The sequence below is a fragment of the Scardinius erythrophthalmus genome (assembly GCF_964197995.2).
Source record: "Scardinius erythrophthalmus genome assembly, chromosome: 1".
Lineage (NCBI taxonomy): Eukaryota > Metazoa > Chordata > Actinopteri > Cypriniformes > Leuciscidae > Scardinius > Scardinius erythrophthalmus.
The window spans coordinates 16,973,872-16,994,209 of record NC_138221.1 but is presented as its reverse complement, the minus strand read 5'-3'; positions in this window follow the sequence as shown (position 1 = coordinate 16,994,209).

The following is a 20,338-nucleotide window of genomic DNA, read 5'->3' as shown; positions in this document are numbered from 1 at the left end:
CGTGAAGTTCAATCAAATAAGTAAAAGTTTACTGAAGAATAGTTTGCAGTTAAATTGGTAGAGCCAGCGTCAAACTCTCACGAGGAGGTCGCAAGCCAACTCTACTTTACACAAAAATCTCACAACAATTATACCTTTTCCAAGGACATGCATTACACAATCATTTGCTTCCTATTGGCTAAGAGAACATAAAATATAAACAATAATCCATAGCAGATAGATAAGTGGGTATATCGTTGTTAATCAGAATAGTTGTCGCCCAATTCAGAGATTTAAGTCTGTGGTGACCTTCCAGGGTCCGGGAATGGCGTCTTGAGTCTATATGTTGTATATCACAGAGTTCAGAACCTGCAAAGAATATCAAACGCACACACACACAACACTGATGAACAATAGTTCTCTTCAAGGCTGAAGAAGGCCTGAGCTCATTTTCAGAAGAGCAGTCCACACTGTTTGTGGAGTTCTAGATATCAATATGAAGCCAGGCCAGGCAAGTGAACTGATGAACAATAGTTCTCTTCAAGGCTGAAGAAGGCCTGAGCTCATTTTCAGAAGAGCAGTCCACACTGTTTGTGGAGTTCTAGATATCAATATGAAGCCAGGCCAGGCAAGTGCACTGAATAACAGGACACCACATCTCCCCCATTACGTAAAACAATTTCACGTAGTAACACTTAACTCAAAACATTACTAGATTACCATATGAACACTTAAAGGTCCCATGACATGCTATTTTTTGTAGGCTTTAATATAGGCCTTAGTGGTCCCTAGTACTGTATCTGAAATCTCTTTCCAAAAATTCAGCCTCGGTGCAGAATTATAGCCACTACAAGCCAGTCCCAGAATGAGCTTCCTTCAGACAGGCCGTTTCGGTGTCTGTAGCTTTAAATGTTAATGAGGAGGAGAAAGGCGGCGCAAGGTGGAGGGTGGGTGTGTGGCCTTGAGCATCTTGCGCAACGGTACCGGTCCGTGCATGTTAACGTTGGATATAGCAATGGCACGAAGACACGCAGTCGTTCAAGCATTTCAGTTTGACCCAGAATCTGATCCGGATGGAGAAGCAACAACTCAGCGGTTCCAGAAGGACATTTCCGAATGGTTAGTTTAAAATATTATGTCTGGATACGGTACTTTATTCGGATGGTTTACAGTTATTATCATGTAGCTAACGCTAACCTACTGTTGCCTTTTCATGAGAGATCTGTAACATCTGTAATTTATCTTATTACAATTACATCATCAAGCTCTGCGATCTTGAAATGCGGATATCGCGCGCGCCGTATAACCAACAGGAAAACGCTATCCAAATAACAAAGAAGTGTACAACACTCGCGTTACAGTGTGTGTATTCACACACATAAACTGCATAGCTAATGTGACAGCCACATTCTACGTGTAACAGTCTAGGCAAACATAAACAGTAAAGCAACACACTTATATATCATTAGTTGACTTACTGTTCCGAGGTGTGTAGCTGAGCCAAAGAGAGTGATCCAGACTTTAGTTTCAGACGTTCAGCAAGCCCAGCTCTGTATTAACCCTTCGGTGTTCATTTGTACATCCAATTATTGAGCAATTGTTATGCTTCGCTCGCTCAAAAGCCATGATATCTCTCGTGGACAAACTAAAATCGCGCGCGCGTTCCTACTTCCTTCCTAGCTCATTTTCTCATGGGCGGAAAATATTCTCTGGGCGGGCAAAGCAGAGACAGGGGAGGTAACATTCCTCCTTATAACGTCACAAGGAGGAGATTCAAGATCAGCGCGATTGAGCTTCCATTTTCTCAAAGGCAGAGAAAGATAGCAAAAGCTCTATTTACAGCGATTGAAATTTCTAGAAACTTGGGGACCATATACAGGCTAGGGGAACTCATATTAATGTTAAAAAACCTCAGAAAGTGAAAATTTCATGTCATGGGACCTTTAAGCATAACCTTTTTCCTTAAGTTCCTTTACAGTTGTTAAACATCTGTAATTACATTAGTTAATTCTCAATTTAACGTCTTCATAATTCCAACAGAATTACAGAATCATAACATGACTATATTCAATCTCCATCTGCGCTATACCTACATACAGTCAGTAATTTAACCACTGTATGCTCTTATTTAGTCTCATAGTCTTTCAACCAAAAAGGTGGTTTGCACTGTCGAACCGAACGTTTTCCTGTGCTCTGTTCGATGTTCGGAACATTTGCAACTGAAACATCAACAGCAGACTGATCTGAGGTCGGCTTCAAGACCTCTGGAACCAAAGACAAGTGAGAAGAGTGCCACTGTCTTCCATCTGCCAGTCTGTATGTGCTTGGGCCCACTTGTTTCTCAATTTCCACTGGCTGTGTGAACTTTGAATGTCCTTTGGGAACATGCATTGGTTTACGTATGCGCACTTTATTGCCCACCTGAAATGTAGGCACCCGAGCCCCTCGTTTCGCATCAGAGTATTGCTTCATTTTGTTTTGACGAATTTACACTCGTTGTCTAACTTCCTGGTCCCGTGTGTAACTGGAGTGAGATGTGAACACAGTAAGTTTGGTTCTCATTTTCCTGCCGTACAACAGTTCGAATGGTGAAACACCAGTCATTGAATATGGAGTAGAACGGTACGTTTGCAAAAAGTCCAAGACTGTTTGTTTCCACGGTTGTTTTTGCAAAATGGCCATTTGCACACAGTCCTTAAGGACCTTGTTGAACCTTTCCACCGCCCCATTAGCCGCAGGATGGTATAAAGATGTTTTGATGTGTGCAATATTTCGTTCGTCAAGGAAAGCGGTAAAGGCCGAAGAAATAAGTTGTGGACCATTATCGGTTACCAGACACTCAGGGTTTCCATGCCTACTAAAAACCGAATTCAGGAATCCAATGACGACAGCTGTCGTAATGGAAGGCGTAAACGCCACTTCAGGCCATTTTGAGTAATAGTCGGTCAGTGTAATGGCATATTTACAGTCATGAACAGCTGTCTCAAAAGGTCCTACTATGTCCAAACCTAACTTTAACCATGGACCATCAGGAAGAGGCACCGGCTGTAATGGAGAAGCAGTAGTCTTTGCCGTCCTGTCTGACTCCTGACACAACGAACATGCTGCAATCTGGGTTTGAACCATAGCATCTATTCCTGGAAACCAATACAGCTCACGCAACCGCTGCTTGGTCCTTACTATGCCTTGATGATTTTCATGTGCTAAAGTGACCATGGTTCTACGCAATGTCACTGGCACCACCAATCGTGAACCCCGGAACACTAGATTGTTTGTCACACAAAGTTCATGTCTCATTTTGAAGTACGGTTGTAGCGGGGAATCCAGGGCTTTCGCTGAAGCTGGCCAACCCTTTTCAATCTGAGCACACAGGGCAGAAATCTCAGAACAGGCCCTAGAAGCAGACTCAAACTCCTTTGGAGTAACAGACGTAAGAGACATTGACAGCAACGCAACCAGCTCAGGTTCTGCATCCGAGTCCATGTCTGTGGTAGATGGCAAGGGCAATCTTGAAAGACAATCAGCTGTACAGTTCAATGAACCTGCACGATAGACCACGTCATAATTAAAGCATAACAGGCGCGCAGCCCATCTAGCTATGCGCATTCCCGCCCTGTCTGCTCCTTTTGTACAAAGAAGTGTCGTTAGAGCCTGGTGGTCGGTTCGTAGAGTAAACTTATGCCCCCACAGGTAGGTCCTCCACTTTTCTACCGCCCACACGCATGCCAAAGCCTCTTTCTCCACTGTTGCGTATTTCCTCTCAGCCTGAGTTAAGGATCTGGAGGCAAAAGCAACTGTCCGCTCTGTGTTGTCTGGGTGAATCTGGGTGAACACGGCCCCGAGGCCATAATCTGATGCATCTGTCGAGATAATGGATGGTAAATTAGGGTCGTACAATGCTAATGCTGAACTTGCAAGCAACAATTGCTTCACAGTGACAAAGCAGTTCTCCGTTTCCTCACTCCACTGAAATGGTCCGTCCTGCCGAATACATGCCCGTAAGGGTTCAACAACAGTAGCATAATTGGGTATAAATTTATTATACCATGAGAGCATACCCAGGAACGAACGTAGGGCTGGCGCATCCTTAGGAGCTGGGGCTTGTACGATTGCCTGTAAGTGCTCAGTATCTGGCTGAACTCCTTGTGCTGTAACCAAGTGTCCCAGAAAACGCAGGCTCTTTTGCCTAATTTGACACTTTTGTTCGTTCAACCGTAACCCAGCCTCCTTTAGTCGGCTCAGTACTGTGTTCAGCGCAGCGTCGTGCTCCGCTGCTGTGCGTCCAAAGCAAATGACGTCATCAAGGTAGTTCTGCACGTTTGGTACACCTTTGAGTATGCACTCCATCATCTTTTGAAATACCGACGGTGCTGAAGCCAAACCATACGGTACCCTGCAAAACCGAAACAGTCCTTCATGCGTGATAAACGCTGTTAAATCACGGCTCTCAGGATGTAAAGGCACTTGATGATATGCACTCTCAAGATCGATTGTGGAGAAGATTGTAGATCCAGCTAAAGCAGTCAATAACTCCTCCATGTGAGGCAGGGGGTAACTGTCTATTACTACAGCCTTGTTCGGTTCCCTGAGATCTACACACATTCTTATGCCACCAGTCTTTTTCATTGTAACCACAATTGGTGACACCCATGGGGATGCATCAATTTGCTCTATAACTCCAGCAGAAAGTAGTCTGTCCAACTCAGCGGACACGGCTTTTCTCACAGAAAAGGGAAGGCGTCGGAGTTTCTGTCGAACTGGCACGGCTGATTCTGCCACTTTGACTTTATGCATAAATCCGGCAACACAGCCAACTGAGTCCACTTGAGTAGAAAGCTGTAACACTGGTTCTGCAGAGCAAGATGTGGAGGATGTAGCATGATCTGACAGAATTGTATCTCCTTTAATGCATAGTTTAAGAGCAGTTATGAGATCCATGCCCATTAATGCAGTTCCTTTATCCACCACATAGAAGTTCACTGAGCATTTGCGGCTGTCTTTTACTACAGTTGCATGCAAGCAGCCGATCACATTAATCGGAGTACGGGAGTAAGTGACTAAGCAGGCTGCAGGTGGCTTTAAAGGTACTTCCCCAAAGTAATCATCATACATGCTCTTTGGCAGAACTGAAACAGACGCACCAGTATCAACAGTCAGCGTAACCGGCCTCTGAACCGCACCGGCTTCGACTTGAACGGTACAGTGAAGTTTAGTGTTTACATCCTTATCTTGTAGTAGCAGTAGCGTGTACTCTGGCATTACAACTTCATGCACTGTGTGAGTTTGCGTCGTTCTACAGACACGTGCAAAATGTCCTCTTTTTTTGCAATTTTTACATGTTACCTTGGCTGCTGGACATTCTACTGCATTTGCAAGATGTTTATCCGATCCGCAGCGAAAGCAGGAACGTGACGTCACCGTTCGAGGCGATGTGAATGAAGCAGTGGGACGCGCACCAGCCATTCTATTTTTAGATTCCCCAGTGCCGCGTCCACGCACGTTTCTTTGCATATTCACAGTCTGTACGGAAAAGTTCTGTGTACTCGTAAACGCTTTAGCATGCTGTCCGGCAGATTCGACTTGTTGTGCAATTGTAACACCATCCGCTAATGTTAACTTATCATGCAGTAACAGCCTCTCTCGGATACGCGGATTAATGACGCTTTCAACCAGCTGGTCGCGAATCATATCATCTGCATTTGTAAAGTCACACGTAGACGAGAGTTCTCTCAGTGCAGCAACATACTGAATTATAGGCTCACCAGCTTGCTGAATTCTTTTCCGGAATGTGTGTCTCTCCATGACCACGTTCAACTTGGGTGTAAAATGAGCATGCAAAGCAGTAATAGCTTCGGCCATTGTATCGCCTGTTTCTGGTAATGTGTAAAATATTCTCTGCCCCTCCGTGCCCAGGCAATGTAACAGAAGGGCTCTTTTCCCGGCTTCCGACCATTTCTGTCCTTCAACGTCGATCACTAGTAGATAATTCTGGAACATCCACTCCCATGTTTTGAAAGGAATCGCGGGGTCGCCCGGAACAAGTAAGAAGAAGTTAGGAAATGGTGCAGACGATGCCATCTTTGCAGCAATAGTGGGTTACCTCGTCGCCAATTTGTGGAGTTCTAGATATCAATATGAAGCCAGGCCAGGCAAGTGAACGGGTACATTTTTATTTTATTACTCTACTTCTACACATACACACTCGTGCTCATACTTCTTCTTTCTCATTCCTTTTCTTCTTATTCACAACTACTTCCCCCTAATGGTCTCAGTAAGTATTGCACTGAATAACAGGACACCACACTGTTAGAAAAAGAGGTACAATACAGGTCCATTTTTGTTCCCTAAGGTACAAACTTTGCATATGTACCCTTAAAAGTACAAAAATGTATCTTTAAGGTACAATTGTGCACCTTTAAGGTACAATTATGTACCTTCCATTGTACATTGTGGGCTTTCCGAGGTGTAAGGTACATATTTGTCCCTTACATATTTGTACCTTAATGTTTAAATGTAAAATGGCAGTGAATTAGTGGATGTTGAAAATGTCATCTCTCAATATAGAAACAAGTTAACCTATACTATCAAAGTTTTGAAATATGGGCAAAATAAATCAGAATGTTTTTTGTGAAGTGTCCCTTTGAATCATTTTTAATCATGTTAATGAGGATTATGTAATCATTTATATTCACAAACAGTGTTGAAGAATTTGATTTTCAAACCCTTTACCCTATTTATACTAGAATAAAACAGACAAATAATTGTTAACGCTTTAAGTTGTGTTCCATTGAAAGGATCTAGCTACAGGCTAACCAGAGCTCGACTCGGCGGAAGCATAAATATTGCAGCGCGGAAGCATACATGAGTGAATCGACAGTGATCCAACTGTCAGTCTTTAGTCAGTGTCGATCAAAGGCGGGAGGATGGCGCTTCAACATTTATCCACGGAGGATTTAATCACGGAGTTATTTCATTTTGGGATAGAGGTCACTGAAGAGGAGAGAAGTAAATTCAAAGGTAAAGTATTTGAATTTTTAATCAGTGTTTGTGGTGTTAATTCAAAGTTGGAAGTTAACTTTTACTGTTAATGTCTAGCCAAGTTCATACTCTGTCAAAATTAGCTAGCTAGACTCACATTGACGATTGGCATTATTAAACGTTAGTTAAAACATTAGCAGTATTATGTCCCATATTGCCATTCCACATACTATTATTATAAGTAGCAGACTAGCAGTAGCTACTATCTTAGCTACAGTTAACCATCGAGCTAACGTTAACTTTTCGGCGGCAAAAACGCTTCTCATCCAACTCTGACGCAGTAGTTTTATAGCTAGCTAAGCTAACGTTATAAAACTACTGCGTCAGAGTTGGATGAGAAGCGTTTTTGCCACCGAAAAGTTAAAGTTAACGTGAAATATTAATGAAATATTAAAATATTTCAGAACAAAAGACTAATGGGCGGCAAAAAGTTTTTTTTTTTTTTCATCATTATAGCTAAGCTATAAAACTACTGCGTCAGAGTTGGATGAGAAGCATTTTTGCCGAAGAAAAGTTTAAGTTAACGTGAAATATTAATGAAATATTAAAATATTTCAGAACAAAAGACTAATGGGCGGCAAAAAGTTTTTTTTTTTTTTTTTTTTTATCGTTATAGCTAAGCTATAAAACTACTGCGTCAGAGTTGGATGAGAAGCGTTTTTGCCGCCCAACAGTCTTTTGTTCTGAAATATTTTAATGCTAAAGCAAAGCAATTTGGGCGGAATGTGACTGTCGATAGCCAGTGAGGGTTTGAAAGTATGATTTAGTCTTTATTTTGTCGTCAAACTGTCTTAGAACATCTAACCATGTAAGACTAACGTTAACGTTAAATTACAACATCAGGTTAACTGACAGAACCGACCAATGGTTGCTAACCTCCCTTTCGAGTAACGCGTTAACATTACTAACGTTATCTAGCTGCTGTTATACAAATAAACCGATTACTATCATTAATGGTTTTAACTTCTTTCAATACTTTCCCCGCTGTCCTGAAAAAAAAAAAAGATAGGCCTAACGTTATTATTTTAATATTCAGGGCTGTGTGTGTGTATGTGTGTGAGAGAGAGAGAGAGTGAGAGAGACGAGTGAGTGAGGTAGCTATGCCTAATAGCTATGAGGTAGCTATTAGGCATAGCTACCTCATTCTAGCGTCTCTAATGAGGTAGCTATGCCTAAATACTTTCAAAGTGTTTTTGTGGATTGACAGAGAGGATGGTTTCATGCCTCTTTGAAGGATCGTTTAAGAAGCAAGCCAAATTCAACCGATTTGTTCAGCAGTGGAAAGAAACCGTGACACTAACCCTCGAGCCTGTCCCAGTACATTCAGAGAAGGCTACAGCGGAATCAAGGTACCGGTAACTAACAGTAATGTTATGTCATTGTAATGTTAGGCCTAAGTAGAACCATGGAAAATAACTCTATAATCTCATAGCAATATAATATAGCTTTAAGGTTACCACTGAAGAAGTTTTTTATCTGGATCTGAATTCACCTGGCTCTGGTAGTTTATGTAGTGTAACATTATGCATTAGTGTGTACACACTAATGCATAATGTTACACTGTCTGTGTAGTCTGAATGCAGAGGTAGAAAGTAACTAAGTACATTTACTCCAGTACTGTACTTCAGACCAAATATTGAGGTACTTGTACTTTACTCGAGTCTTTTCTTTTCATGCCACTTTCTACTTTTACTCCGCTACATTCATCTGTTACAGCTTTAGTTACTAGTTACTTTAGTTACTAGTTACATGTAGTTTATAAAATCTGATGTTTGATTCTAAAGTAAACTAGCCGACAATATAAATTCCAACTGAGATGATGAGATTATTAAACACAACACAACTGGTTGGATCATTTACTCTTTCTACAATGGTTTAATACTTTAACTACATTTTCCTGATGATACTTGTACACTTTTACTAAAGTAACATCTACTCTGCCGGACTTTAACTTGTATTGTTACAGTGTGGTTAATTTGCCAACATTTTAAGACTATTGTTTTATTTTATCATAGTCATGCCATCCCATCATCAGTCTTCCCAGCAGTTTTCATCATTCCTAAATTTCCCAGAGATGTTCAGACAAAGTTGGACCAAAAACCGCCATGCAAAATTGAGAGATCCGATCACAACAAAATCATAAGAACATTGTATGAAACGTCTCGGGTTACGTATGTAACCCTCGTTCCCTGAGTAGGGAACGAGACGCTGCATCGATACTCGATACTTTGGGGAATGCCCTCGGCATGACGGAAGTCTGTAATGGAACGGAAGTCTGTAATGGAACTATTCCAATCTTGATTGGTGCTGTGTCTTTCGTCACTCGTGACAATGCATGTGACGGTGATCCGGAAGCTATAAAAGGACAACGGAACATAGCTGCGTCAGCTTTTAAAGGGTCGAAGCAAGTCGTTCTCAGGAGCGCGAAAAGTGTGGCCGAGGGATGCAGCGTCTCGTTCCCTACTCAGGGAACGAGGGTTACATACGTAACCCGAGACGTTCCCTTTCGTAAAGGGAACTCCCGCTGCATCGATACTCGATACTTTGGGGAACGAATACCCACGCCGCCACACTGAGAGACCCCGCCCTGCATGGGCGGATCTACAGGGGGGCAAGGGGGGGCAGGTGCCCCCCCACTCTAGAGCCTTGCCCCCCCAGCTGCCCCCCTAACTTTGATGGTCCAAAAACTGTACTTACAAAAACAACCCGCCACTATGTCTAATACATTTACCAAAAGTGAACAATTTAATTTTTAATTTTTAATGTATTATTCGCCCCTCCCCCCTGCCCCTCAAATACTTAGTTACGTCCCTGATTCAAACGTGCAGAGCCAGCGGCGTTCGCACTCAGTCTGGCTCACACACACAGCGAGTCTGCTGCGGTGCGGTGGCCCTGCAACTCGACTAGACTGAGCTGCCCCGGACAGAGCCTCTGAAGGTGAAGTGAGTTTCCCCAGGTGTAGCTTAAACACACGTTTAACTTAGTTACATTTGTAATGAATGTATTGTATGCTAAAGATGATTCAGCATCAGCAAAAACAGCGAGTCTATTACGTTAGCCAAAATCAGCGGTCAAATCGCTCCCTCGTAAGAGCACTCTTCCCAATTTGATTAGCCTTATTTTGATTTTAGTAAAGACAAGAACAGCTTAATAAAAAATATAAAATATTGAGGGGCAGCGCTAGGGCTGGGCTAAGGGGGCTTAAGACCCGAATGTTTTTAGTAAAGCCCCGAATATTTTGTTTAAATTGTCTTTCTCATAGAGCAAAACAATTAATCAGAAAAAACAAATGTGAATAAGATTACAGCGGCCGCGATTACCTAATCATGAACAGTGCATATTACATTTTTATTTATATTTTTCCCTTTGCATAAAGGTACTTTTGACGTGCTTTTGCAGCGTTGAGCATTGTAGCCAATCAGAGACATGTCTGTTGATCACATCGGCCAATCAGAGGCGTTTAAATGAGTCGCTGTGCTGAAGATGTGTTTTGCGCGAGCTCACCGAGTTCACGTTCGCGTTTGACTCCAAACCTGTCATTATTATTGGCAATAAACTTAAGATGCAAATAAGAGCTTCACTTGATATTATTATTGATGCTGCTCTGATGCACGACATTACGCAACGGTCTGTTTGTTGTTAGGAAGACTAAAAGTTCAGCAGTCTAGCTCATCAATATCAAAATGATTAACGTTAAAGAAGTTAACGAATGCCTGGTAAAATGTAAGTAGATACATTTTTTATATTTGACTGTTTTACAATAGAAAAGTTCAACTACCGACACTATCCGGTGACGCAAATTACTCAACTTTTTATTTTTTTATTTTTATTTTTTATTAAATTTTGCCATTTTGAATTGAAAATATGCTATAATTTCCTTGATTCATTTAGAGAGAATGCATGTATAATTAAAAATAAAAAAATAAGTTGCAAATAGTTACAATTATTTCACTAATACAACAAGACTTTCTTTTTCTTTATTCCCTTAAATCGCTTTTATAATTAATTAATTCCTTTAAATAAAAATACCCAATTTTAGTTTGGGCTGAAGCACCGAATATCCAATGCCCTTAAAACCGCCCCATAATCCATAATTTTACTGATGGGTGCCATTACACCGACATTACGTTACAACTCACAATACAGTGCCAGTTAGGAGATCGATCATTTGATTAGCTAAGCAGTCCTATTAAATCCAATTCCTCTCAGATATCACAGCAATGAAACCAGCCATTCCTGTTGTGAATTAAAAACTGTTGTAGTGTGTAAGGGCATGATTAAACAATAACTACTGTAGTTTAAAAGTGTTTTTGTGTTTGTTTTGTTAAAGCAATTCATATATAGGGATTCCCATGTACCGTCTACCCCTGCCACCCTGCCAAGATCTCTTGCCACCCCTTTGCCCCCCCATGTAAAATTTTCTAGATCCGCCACTGCCGCCCTGGTGTGAAGCAATCTGGCACACTCAAGACATGAGAACTTGTGAACCTGGTGTAGAGGGCAGATCCAGACTGTAATGTTTGATGAAGGTGTGTGGGGAGGCCCAGCCAGCGGCATCACAGACCTCTTGAAGAGAAACCCCTGCTAGCAAGGCTCTAGAGGATGCCACTCCTCTGGTTGAGTGAGCTCTTATCAGGAGAGGTGAAGGCAGATTGCGCACCTCGTAAGCTGAAGAAATAGCCTCTACTATCCACTTGCTAATAGTCTGTTTGGAGACCGGGGAACCCCTTTTGGATAACCCAAAACACACAAACAGCTGGTCCGACTTCCTCCAGCCCGAGGTCCTATGTACATAGGCCTCAAGAGCTCGGACCGGGCATAACAAGTGTAATTTAGCTTGATCAGCCGACACATGCGGTGGAGGATGAAAGGCCGGAAGGATTATAGACCGTGCCACATTCGTGGGCACCTTAGGCACGTAGCCAGGTCTAGGGTGGAGAATGGCTCTCACTCTACCAGGAGAGAACTCGAGGCAAGAGGGAGCCACAGATAGCGCCTGCAGGTCGCCAACTCGTTTCAGGGAAGTAATAGCGAGCAGGAAGGCTACCTTAAAGGATAAAAATTTCTCAGACACCTTATCCAGGGGTTCGAAGGGTGCCAGGGATAACCATTCGAGGACCACTGCCAGGTCCCACGTAGGGACCCTAGGCTGGATAGCAGGCCGCATCCTCCTGGCTCCACGAAGGAAACGAATTATGAGTGGGTGTGTCCCCAGTGTGGCCACCCTTAAAGGCTTGTGGAAGGCTGATATAGCCGCCACATAGACCTTAAGCGTGGACGGGGAGAGCCCGTCAGAGAAACGATTCTGGAGGAACTCCAGTACTGAAGCCACTGGGCAGTTAACTGGGTCCAACTGACGTTCTCTGCACCATAAAATGAAAATTTTCCATTTAAATGCATAAAGTTTCCTCGTGGAGGGGGCTCTAGAGTTTAGAATGGTCTCAACAACCTCGGTTGAAAGACCAGAATTTATGAATTGGTCCCCCTCAGGGGCCAATCCAGCAGCTTCTTGGGCTACAGCCAAGGGTGAAATATCACGACCTCGGACTGAGGAGGGAGGACCATCCTGATCCGGATTCCCAGAAGGGCCCAGATGTTTGGAAGCCATATTTGGGCCTGTCAGTACAGGGCTACTAAGAGTAAGCTGATCCCGTACTGCCGAACCCTCTTGTACTCTAGAACCCCCGGGGGCAGAACAATCTGGGAAAGTATACACAGACATGGCCTCAACCATGTCTGTATTATGATATCCAGACCCAGCAGAGCTGGAAGAGCCTGGGAGAGGTGGCGCAGAAGGTGGCCTTCCACATGGAGGGAAAACAGGACCACCTCCGACACACCGACCTCCATCCCGGCTAAAGCCAACTTGGGGTGGAGTTTGAAATCCCCGGGCTGCAGCCCCTGCCTCGACAGGATGACTGCCCCCTCTTTGGTCAGAGATACCACCGACGTAGTGTCTGTCAAAAATAGAACCTGATGGTCTCTCTGAAGTTTTCTCAGACCCTGTGTTTCCAACACAGGTTCTAGGAGCAGAAACCATAACTTCCTCCCCATGATCAGAAAACGAGGGCATGTGCGCGTAACTCTGGTCATGCGGAGTGGGTTCCCTCTCGGGAAAAACCCATTGGTCCTGAGCCACTACTACAGGGCCCCCACGTACAGCAGGCCAAAGAATAGTATGTTGAACACTGCTGCCAGCGAGCCCACTCTTTGATAAGGTCATATAGTGGTGGCCTGGCCTAGCTTGATATTCATGACTATGGTCAGGAAGATGAATGTCTGAGCTGGAGACAATTGTGCCTGCATCATGACTATAACCTACACCGGCCCCAGGAATCGGTTTCTCTGAAGAGGCACTGGTGATTTTTCCTAGACTCTGAGCCATATTCCCGAGCACCTCACGAGGCTCAGAACAACACCTCGGTGTTGAACCGTCTGCTCTAGTAGTCAATGGACAGGAATGAGGATGCCCTGAAGACTCCATGGAGCTAGGACAGTGACCATGCATTCCGAGGAGGTGCGGGGATACAATACTAGGCCGAATGGAAGAATCCAGAACTGATGTGCTTTTCCCCCAAAAGCGGATCTCGGAAACTTCCTGTGATGGGGTTAGAAGGGAATGAGGAGTTAAGGAGCTTGTGGATCTATCACGACAGACCAGTCCTCGGAGCTGGTCTGACTGATAGTCGGAATCTTGAATCTGAACCCCCTCGGAGGTTGATCCAGTACCCTGAGATCCGAAACAAGGCCTTACTCCCCTTCCCTCACAGGAACTATGAAGTACCGGCTGTAGAACCCGGGCTCCCGAACCTGAGGAAGAGCCCACCTTGAGGTTTCCTGTGTTAAGAGAGACTAGACTTCCTGTTCCAAGAACCGACCCTGCTCGGGGCTGGCAGACATGTGAACCGCCCTTAGTAGATAATATTTGTATATTAGCTCCACTGTAAGCAGGACCCCCTAGGCTTTATTTTGAAGACCCCTCGGGGTGTCTAAATATGCCATCATGGGGACCAGTCCCTCGAGACTGGCCTCGGATTAAATTTTTCAAATGTTTTCGGTGACCTGAAGCAGCTAACTGGCAGGAACTAACCGAAATATGCTCTCTACAGACCTCCTGAGAGGCAGCGAACTCGACAGGGCCGCAACGTTTTCGGGCAGATACTGCGATTTGTGTTCGCTGGAAGCCGATGTGTCCCGAAGCGCCATCGGCGGCGGGAAGTAAACATCGATTTCCTAAGGGCTGTATAAGTGGGCGAGACTCCTGTACTCGCTCTCCTGGGGGAACAGCCATAAGGGTCTGCGTGTTACGACAAGACCTCTTAGTTGAAGCCATCTTAGCCCGAGAGACAGTCCTCAGACCTGTCCTCGATATAGAGGGCCTCATGCGAGAATGTTTCTTCTGGCCCCAAGCCTTATACGGGGGGGCACAAGAGAAAACCTTCTCAAAATATGAGGAGCTGGCAGCTGTCCCATGAGGCTGCCCCCTGGCAGCAACCCCATGAGACCTGGATTGACAACTGGGGATAGCTGATTGTCGCTCTGCCTCCTGAAGCCTCTCGACAACGGTTCTTGCCGCGTCGCCAAAGAGGCCAGAAGGCGAAAGGGGGGCATCGAGAAGGAAAGCCCTGTCTTTCTCCCCGACCCCCAAGCGATTAAGCCATGAATGTCTCTCTGAGACGACTAGTGCTGCCATAGAACGACCAATAGCACGGGCCGTCTCTTTAATAATACGGAGAGACAAGTCAGCTACTCTACGAAATTCAGTAATACCGTTGAGTGAGACCTCCCAGTTATCATCCACCTCCTTGAGGAGGTCAGCCTGGTATGCCTGTAATAACCCCATCGTGTGTAGGCATGCACCGGCTCGACCCACCGCCATATATGCTTTCCCTAACAAATTCGATGTACGAGATTTGGAGAGAAGTGTCTGAGCTATCAGGGGTGACGCAATGTCGGGGAGAAAATATTTCGCAAAATATTCCTCAACCCGAGGCATCACCTCATAACCATTCTCATTAGATTCCCTAATGGATGAGTAAATATATACATGGGGGGAAAATAATTGAGATGAACATGGATTTTTCCACGATCTCGATACCTCAGTATGGAGATCAGTGAAAAAGGGAAGGCTCTGAAACAAAGATTGTGACTGGGTCTGCAGAAAGCGCTCATCCATTTTATTTTTCTTAGTCGCTTCCTGCTTATTATATGGCCATTCAACATTTAATTTAACCACTGCCCTGGTCACAACCTCCAGCAACTCCTCAAAAACGGGAATGTGGGGTGGCGAATCCCCATATCCACGTGATTCAGTGTTGATAATATCTAACTCCTCGGAGCCAGATAAATCAAACGCTGTGTCCTTAACACGGTCGGAAGAAGCCGCAGCGCGGGCTTCCGAACCGTGCGCGAGACCAGTGGAGCTGGTTAATAAACACTGAGAAAGGGTCGCAACCGTCTCAGTATTATATGCCAGCCCCACGTGCGAATCCCATGCATACAAGCGGCGCGCTGCCTCAACAGACGCGGGACCTGATGCACTGGGAACGCGAGCCTGATCTAATTGATCGAACAAGCTCAAACGGGAGCGGAGCTCTTTCATAGATTTCAAACAGTTTGCACAGACAGCGCCCTCGAGCACTGCCCGTGCATGCTCCACTCCCAGACAAACAACACAGAACGAGTGCGTGTCATCCTCGCTCAAATAGCGTGGGCAAGGGGACGCACACCGCCTGAGTTGTTTCTCTATATTCGCCATATATATTGAGATAGACAGACAACACCAAATAAGACAATACAGTCACACAGAACGCTTGCTAAAGACAGAAAGCTGACGCGGCTATGTTCCGTTGTCCTTTTATAGCTTCCGGATCACCGTCACATGCATCGTCACGAGTGACGAAAGACACAGCACCAATCAAGATTGGAATAGTTCCATTACAGACTTCAGACGCGTCATGCCGAGGGCATTCCCCAAAGTATCGAGTATCGATGCAGCGGGAGTTCCCTTTACGAAAGGGAACCGTGGCCCTGATCAAAATGTAAGTTTTGCAACCCAACTGGATCACGGCATTTGAGTTATTAATACTATGTCTGATGTTAAATTCCTTACCTTCTTTTGCATCGCTGTTACAGGTTTCCGACCAATGATGACTACGTGAAAGTGTGTAAGGCCCTGATTTTGAAATACCCTTTCTTAAAGGACAAAGAAGGCAATGGTTATGTGAGTTGACAGATTATTAATTGCCAACCTTTATTTATTATACCTAGAGTACTAATCCAGTCAAGATATTAACTATGTTCTCTGCATTTTGATGCACACATTGTTTTCCACCATGTATTTTCATGCTTGTGCTTTCAGTTTTCTGCAAGTGGTTTGTATGCTTATTTAATTGTTCTATTTTATATTCTTTTAAATAGCATACCTGGCACATGTCTCTCAAACGTAAGTTCAAATATGAGCGGGTGCCACTGGTAGATGATGAAGAGGTGAGAAGAATGAAACAGAAATTTGGTCATCACACAAAGCCTTTACAACAGGAAGAAAACACAAGCAAACGAGCCAAGGCATCAAAGGTCAGAGCATCTTCTTTGGTTTGCTGTATATCTATGTGTGCATGTTTTACACACAAGCAGTGTGGCCCAATGGTTAGCCCCTTAACCCAGCGTGGAAGTGAATAGTCCCCCCTGTAAAGTGCTTTAAGTAGCTATGATAAAGCGCTATATAAAATGTAATAAATTATTATTAAGGGCTCATTTTTCATAAACATTAAAAAGGGGAAAAGCAACTGTCAAATGAGCAAATGTTTGTCATCCCTCTGTGTCGTAGAAGGTGGATATTATTGGGGAGGATGATACCTCAGTAGTGAGCCATGTGAAAGTCCTGCAGGACCAGTATCGGAAGACACAGCCAGATGCCCGAATGGTGGAGGAACGGATGATGAGGACATTTGCTTGGAGAAGGCGAGAGATTGCCAATGGGATGACTGTCAAAGAAGCCATTAACAAATATCCATTCCTTAAGAGTCCATGCGGGGTTTGTCTAAATTTATTTCCTTACATTTGTGTTGGGAGTTCATATTAAATTACTAAAGACTCTCTTTGAAATTTAATTTTAAAATCCTATGATAATGTTGTGACATGTTTCCCGTTTGTTTGTGCTGTGTTGCAGCTATTTCAGGAAATGGGCCGGCTTCATGATGAAATGAATATCTGCCGAAGATTCGAAGATAGCTTTAAGGTCCTAGTACCCAAAGTGCTTAGCTTGACTCAAAGGAAATCTCCCCTTGCAGATCTGGCTTTGGAGGAAAGAGAGGCTGCCCTCACCGAAGATGTCCCTGGTAAGTGACTGACTGATCAGCCATGGCCACCCCTAGTGTTGTGGAGCCATTTAAGCTTAATTTCTTTTCTCTTTGTCTTCAGACAAGATAAGGTCTAACTAACCAAAATACACTGTACATTCATTTAATACACTTCCTTTTTTTTTTTTTTTTTTTTTACTTAATTTTCAGGAATTGATTTCAGAGCTGCAATCCTGCTGTTGCCGATCCTGTTCAGGGAGAAAAATGACATTCTCGTCATACTTGGGGAGGTGTGTAATTTGCATATAGTTTTTTTTTTTTTTTTTTTACATTACTTCCCACAGAGACTGGGAGAATTATATGCATCCCTTGGATGTCTTATTTCATACAGGGTGTCCGCGGGGTTGTAAAAATTATTAAAAGGTAGTAAATGAAATTAGCCAAAATTAAGGGCATTAAAAGGTAGTAAAAAGTAATAAACGTCATCTGATGAGGTATTAAATTTCCGAACCCCCATCCAACTAGGCCTATGAGTTTCAATTTGTGTTAAGTGCAGGCCTTTCTTCTAAAATTCCCAAAAATGTGCGTGAATTTTTATTTATTTATATGTTGCGAGTAGGACCTGAGCGATATCATGTGACTTGGTGTTCGTTCGCGCGCTGAAACAAACTGGGTACCCGGCTGGTTTGCTGCTAAACCTGTTTGTTTAACTAGGGTGCATGTTAACTGAAAGAGGTCTTTACTTACCGTAGACGTTTTTTTTAGTGTGTGTGTGTGTATGTATGAATGTGTGTGTATGTGTGTGTATATATATATATATATATATATATATATATATATATATATGAACAGTTGTGTTTTTTTTTTGTTTTGATTTTTTTAAATGAATGTTTGTGGTAGATTTAAGGTAACTACTTTATGATCTCTTGCAGGATCAGCCACCATCGCCGTATCCTACTGTACAACTCGACGCTGTCTCTGACTGGAGGAGTGTGCTGACTCAAAAGGTCCCTGCAGTGGTCAAACTGGATGGGCAGTCAGTCTGCAGGGCGCTTGGTTTGGAGGAAGGTGTTATTGCTGCTTTTTGTGCTTACTTCATCTACAACGTGGTATATCCATCTCGCCTGAAGAACACCCTGATTTTCATTCAGCGATATGTTCTAAAAATGTCTGAGGTTGATGATAAGCCTCTACCTGTTAGTGTGACCAGGGTAATCAACATTTTAGCTTGATCAACAACCGCAATGCCTACACCATTCAGCTGTCCTAAATGCTCTCGAAGAGCCTTCACATTGATGAAGTTAATCCAGCACATCGGACTTGTTCATGCACATGAGCCACATTTTACCATAACGTGTGGCCTTAACAACTGTCAATCGACATTTTCTGAATATGAGTCCTTCCGACGACATATTTACAGGAAGCATAAAGACATTTATTTAAGACATTCCAGATGAGCCACTGCTCATGATATCCAGGAAACAGTAGTGGGTGAGGAGGAGCAGGGGCCCAGTGATGCTGTCAATCCTCCTGAACCTCCTGAGATGAATGAGCTGTTAGTGCAGTTTAGAGAGAATCTTTTTGGCTTTATTCTGAAATCGAGGGAAAAAAAACACCTTCCTCAGACTGTTCAACAAGAAATACTGGATGATGTAAATTTTTTGTTTGACTTCTTTAAAGCAAACTATGATGCATTTCTAAAATATCATCTTGAAAAAAATGGCTTCAATGTGGAATCTTGTCCTGAACTTTATGAAGTTCTGCAGTGTTCTGACTTTTTTCAGAGGCATCAAAACTTGTTAGGTCTCCGCATATGTTGAAAAACTACTGCAAATCCAACCTTGAAATGACTGAGCCTGTAGACTACGCACTGAGAGACCCAAGTGGTCGTAAAGTTGGAAGCTACTCTTATGTACCCATTTGTGATGTACTTCAGAAATACTGCTCTCATGAAGATGTTTGGGATTCTATGCAGAGAGAGCGAAACTGTGAAAGAGATGAACATGTTCTAACTGATTATAGAGACGGATTTTATTTCAGGAACCACAAGGTATTTGCAGATAATCCAGATGCTCTAAGGCAGGGATTCCCAAAGTGTGGTACGCGCACCCCCAGGGGTACGCGAGCTACCACCAGGGGGTGCGCGAGAGGAAAAATGTAATGGCGGTCTGTTTTTTTAAATGGGGTTTTTCCATAGAATAAAAAAACATGAACAGTAAACATTTCCTTTGTAAATTCCTTTTCCTTTTATTTTAAATATAAAAACTATAATTTATTAGTTTTTGATAAAACAAATACATATGAAATGCACAACGACACACCTAAAGTCGCTCACGCACATACAAGCAAACTCTACACACACGAGACGCGCGGAACTCTCCGCGCACATACTCATATGAGACGCGCGCGCGCACACACAAACTCTCCACGCACATACTTATATGAAACGCGAGCACACACACACACACAAACTCGCGCAAATACTCAATGTGACCCGAGCACACACACACAAACTCTCCGCGCACATACGAGACGCGAGCACACACACACACACAATACCATAAAGATGTGGAAAAGTCGATCAAAAGTATGGCTACATTTCTCCAGGCTCGATGCCAACAACGCGCGATGCAGTATTTGCGGTAAAATAATTGCTGCAAAGACCGGTACCACGACAAATATGATGAAGACCTTGACAGTGCACGGAGTAAACATAAGAACAGTGGCTCCGTCTTCGACTGGTAAATGAAGATTTGTTGATCACTCTGACAGTGTTTATATTGCAATAATGATGACCTACTGAGTGTATACTGCCGTTCAAAAATGTGTTGGTTGGTCAGAATTGTTTTTCAGTAAGGATGCATTAAAATGATCAAAAGTGACCTTAAAACATGTCACATGTGTAATGTTACAAGATATTTCGTTTTTAAATAAATGCTGTTCTTTTGAAAATTTTATACATCAAAGAATCATGAAAAAATTATAGTTTCCAAAATATTAAGCAGAAAACTGTTTTCATA